Source organism: Elephantulus edwardii, unplaced genomic scaffold (assembly GCF_000299155.1).
Source record: "Elephantulus edwardii isolate Elephantulus edwardi_28Jun2011 unplaced genomic scaffold, EleEdw1.0 scaffold00019, whole genome shotgun sequence".
NCBI classification, from domain to species: Eukaryota; Metazoa; Chordata; class Mammalia; order Macroscelidea; family Macroscelididae; genus Elephantulus; species Elephantulus edwardii.
The window spans coordinates 24,554,158-24,559,075 of NW_006399769.1; positions in this window are offsets into that span (position 1 = coordinate 24,554,158).

Here is a 4,918-nt window from a genome sequence, read left to right on the forward strand (position 1 = left end):
ATTCCCAGTAGTGGAATTGCTGGGTCAAATGGTATCTCTATTTGCAACTTTTTGAGAAAGCGCCATACTGCTTTCCACAGGGGTTGCACCATTTTACTATGTTCAGCTTTTAGAAGAAACATTAAACTGCCTTCCAGAGTGGTTTTACTATTTTATAATACCACCAGCAGTGTATTAGAGTTCCAATCTCTTCTTATCCTCTCCAACAGTTATTGCTCACTGCCCAGTTAAAATTTCTTTCTGTTATACGTCAGAGAGCTGGACAACTACAAAGGATGACTGAAAATAATTGGTGCTTTTGAGTTGCAGTGTTGGAAAAAAGTCTTGAACTCTTCAAGTCATGGACCACCAAGAAAACAAATAGGTCTGTCTGGAGAGGGAGAAATCAAGTTTTTCCTTGGAAGCTAGGATTTTAAAGTTCTGTCTCAGATATTTTGGGCATGTGGTCAGAAGGGACAGATCCTTGGAGAAGGACATCATGATCGGAAGGGTGGAGGGACAGTGCAGGAGAGGAAGACTTCAAATAAGATGGATTGATGTTGTTGTTGTTGTTGTTGTTGTTATGTGCCGTCGAGCCGTTTGCGACTCATAGTGACCCTATGTACAACAGTCCTAAACCCTGCTCTATCCTGTGCCAATCTCATTGCCCCTGACAAACCCATCCCAAGTACCCCAGTCACTGAATCAATCGGCATCAGTGAGACTGGCTCAGAGCAAGGCAGCCTTCAGAGCTGTTGTGCATAGGGTCACTATGAGTCACAGGCAACTCTAAAGCACATAGCAACAACAACAACAGCAAAATAATTGGAGTGAGATGGCATCCTACTGCTATTTTGATTTGCATCTCTCTTATTGCCAGTGATTTGGAGCATTTCTTCATGTGTCTATTGGACATCCGAATGTCTTCCCTTGTGAAACATCTTTCCACGTCTTTTGTCCATTTATTGTGTTATCAGACTTTTTCTTGCGGAAGCCTTAGTATTCTGTAAACTTTTGATATACATTCCTTGTCTGAGATGTCATTGTCAATTTTCCCCACAGTCTATAGGCTTTCTTTACAGCTATTGAAAAAAGTTTTTGATGCAAACAGGGACTTAATTTTTAGAAGATTTTGTTTCCAGAGGAATTTTCTAGAACTCATGCTACTTCGTCTACACAAAGTCAAATTAATTATTCTTTTAAAAGTAAAGGTAAGATTCTAAGTGTATGTACAAAAGCAAAAGAAAAAAATTATATCAGAACAGCAAAAATAATAGTATATTAAGAAGCTCTAGAGACACCACTTTCATGAGAGTCTCGTGCTGTCTATGTGACAGAAGAGACCAAAGCTCATATAACGCACTAGTCACAAGAAACGTAAGTTCTCCAGGGATTTATATTCAGGTGAGAGAAGAAAGTAATAAATGTGTGAACAAATAGTAGAACCTGAGAATTTCAATTTGTGGTAAGTGCTTTAGAAGAAAGAAAGTATATTGGAGAATGTTAGAGGAAGGCAAATTTTAAAAGTAATGTCAACTGGAAGGCACTATTCTGAGTGATCTAACTCGGTCTCATAAGAGAAAATAGTGCATAAGACCATTATTGTAATAATAGAATTATAACTTATAAAACTTATATGGGGACCCAAGGGAGGAAGGGGGTGGGAGCACAGGGGTGAGAATTGGTAGGGGTGAAGTCATAGAGTTGCATAGTTTGATGGGTGGACAGAGAGTGTAAAGGAAATCGGAAGGATCTGGCATGGACCTGAAATAATTGGATAATGATGAGCAAGTTTCAATAGTGATTGATTTTCTAAAACGTGAGAATGGTCATATGAAATACAATATGAATGAAGAATAGTATAAAACACTATGTATATGAACTTTGTGAGCAAACTAATATAAAATACTTTAAAAAACCAACACCCCAAAACACCACACACAACAAAAGTGTCAAGTATGAGCTACCTAAACAGGTTGTTGTTGCTGATTGCCACCGAGTAGAGCATGACACATACTGATCCTCTGAACAAAAGACCTGAAGCCTTTGTGTGATTATTGTCATTTATCAAAGTCTATAGAGTTTCCAGAGGCATGTTCTTTAAGAAGTAGCTGCTACTCCTGGTTCCAACCGTGTCTTAAACTGGGAGCTCCACCAAACTCTGTCCACTATTGCTAACTGATATGACATTTGACACCTGAACAGCACAAAGTTAGGCATTACAGCAACCCTAGGTTACCTCAGTACAACATATTGACAGCAGTGTTGCACTGCTTAGAAGAATGTTCCTCCAAAATATAACAACAACTGATTTAGAAATGCAGGGGAGGTGAATGAGAGAATAGTTTACCAATGAAGGGATTTTTTTCTTTCTTTTTCTTTTCAAAGAGAGGAGCAAACTGGTGGGGAGGGGTAGACAGGGAGAAAAGTGCAGCAATGAATGGATGGAAATCCAAAATCTCTGTAAATGTTTATTAAAATTAATAAAAATGGGGGGGAAGAAATACAAAGGCCTTCCCTGAGATCTTGTTGACTCTAAACAAGAGGCTTAAATAAAAATTAAAAGAAAAAAAAAACCCTACCAATATTATATGGTTTTGTTGTTATGTACCGTCTAGTCACCTGCAACATATAGCAACCCTATGTACAGCAGATCTGAGCCCTTCCCTGTCCTGAGCCACTCTCATTAATTCTTACACCCTCATTGCACCAAATACTATATCAATTCATCTCATGCAGGGTCTTCCTCTCCTGAGCTTTCCCTCCACCCTTCTGAGCAAGATGTCCTTCTCCAAAAACTGGTCTCTCCTGGCCACATGTCCAAAGTATGTGAGATGGACCTTCAAAACTGGAGGACTTTCTAGGCAGTTGTTGTTAAGTGCTGTCGAGTCGTAGGTGACTCATAGTGACCCTATAAACGAAAGATCTGGACAATTGTATAACTTTCGTCCTCTCTCCAAGTTCATAGGGTTTCCAGAGGCAAGCTATTTTGGAAGAGGATGCCACTCCTGCTTCCAAGCTTGTTTTAATCGGGGAGCTCCACCAAACACTGTCCTCCATGGGTAACCATTCTCGCATTTGACACATCAGTGTCACAGTGTTCAGCTTCACAATAACCACGAGTTACCTCTGCACAGCAAGTGGACAGACCAGGGCTATACAACCTAGAAGAATGTTTCACCAAAAACAATTCAAGACAGACCTGTGGGCCAGGGATTAGAGTCACCCACTTTTGGTTTGGTAGCTTCACTTTCTGCCCACTAGGACACCTGACCTCTCTCTAGGCAGTAGATTTAAAAAAAAAATTCATGATCCTGTCAATTGTAGAGTTACTTGCATTTTGGGGGAAAAGTAGGAAGTCTATGGTGTTAAAAAAGGAAATGAGTAGAGAAAGTTATGCTGGCAGCTGAGAATGAGCAGAGGTTGAACCAGCCATCATAGGGCTGGGAAGTCTGCAGAGTCATAGTACAACTTTTGAACTGTGTTTGAAAGTTTATCAGGAAAACAAAATTAGTTTATTTACATTTCAAAAAGTTTTCTCTGACTGTTAAGTACAGCTTCAACTTTAGAAGAGAAGAGAATCCAGGTGAGAAATATTAGTGGTTTGATTTAAAGAAATGGATGATTTTGTGATGCTTTTGAGGATACAAGTGTTTGTATGGGGTTGTTGGGAGATTATGGAAAATGACGAATCAAAGAGGACTCCCGAGTTTGGGCTTGGACAATGAGCAGAGAGTAGGAGTGAGGAGACTTTGATGTCATTTTCTGACATGGAGAAGACTGAAGTAGAAGTAAATGTATGGAAGAAACAAATGGTAAAGGTAAATGAAAATGAAGAAAGAAGAGTTGATGTAGGGAAAGAATGTTGAATATACTTTGGAATACCAAAATAACAAGTACATCTGTTTTAGAAGTAGTTTAGCCTTAGAAAGATCTTCAGAGAATGATCGTTAGAAACAAGGAGGTTGAGAATACCTTGCACGCTTTGAGAATTTTATCAGAAGTGGTTAATGCCGAGAAGAAGATTGCTTGATAAAATAGAAGATTAGTGAAAAACCATCAATGATTAGTGAAAATCATAAATTAATATGATGGTAAAAAATGGGTTTAAACATAGCAAAGATTGTGAAAATAGCTCAGGATAGGGCAAATGTTCATTCTGTTGTATGTGGCTCTGGGCTGAAGTGAACTAGATCGCATCGAACAACACTGTTTCATAATATATTTAGGTAACAGCGCATCAATCAGAAGATTAATTTGTTTTGGGACTATGAAGCTTACAATAAAATGGCAAACATAGGATTTTTGTATAATGTGCAATTATTTATTGAGTCTATGTACTGTTAGAAGTGCAGAGAGAAAACTTGTAAACTAAGATCAATACAAATAATAATTGCCTCTCCTGGGAGAAGTTCCAGAAACTAGAACAGGGAATCTGTCCAGTATGTTTTTGTTATTGTTGTCTTTATTATTGTTGCTGTTTTAATTATAAGAACTTAGATTACTGCAGTGTGGTTTATGCTTTCTCTATCTGCTTTAATACTTTTTTCTTTAATTATGAAGATTTTACAATATCTTGAGAAAGATTTATTTTTTTATAAAACAATTTTATGAATACACACACACACACACACACACACACACATACACGTGGAAGCCAACAGTAAGCAACTTCCAATCTTTTTCTTCCACTCAATTATAGCTGTCCAGAAATAAGCACTTATGTGGAGTAACGCATTTTATAGAATTTCCACAGTGATGGATTACAGTGTCTTCATAAGCACTGGCTCAGAAAATCAAGGTTCCCATTGCTATCAAAAGTAGGTAACATGAAGCCGTTTAAACTTTTTCATCTTACTATTTCTTTCCTCCCTAACAATTACCCTATTTAAGCTAAATTTCTTAAAATTGTTGAATGTATTTTATTTATAAAAAATCT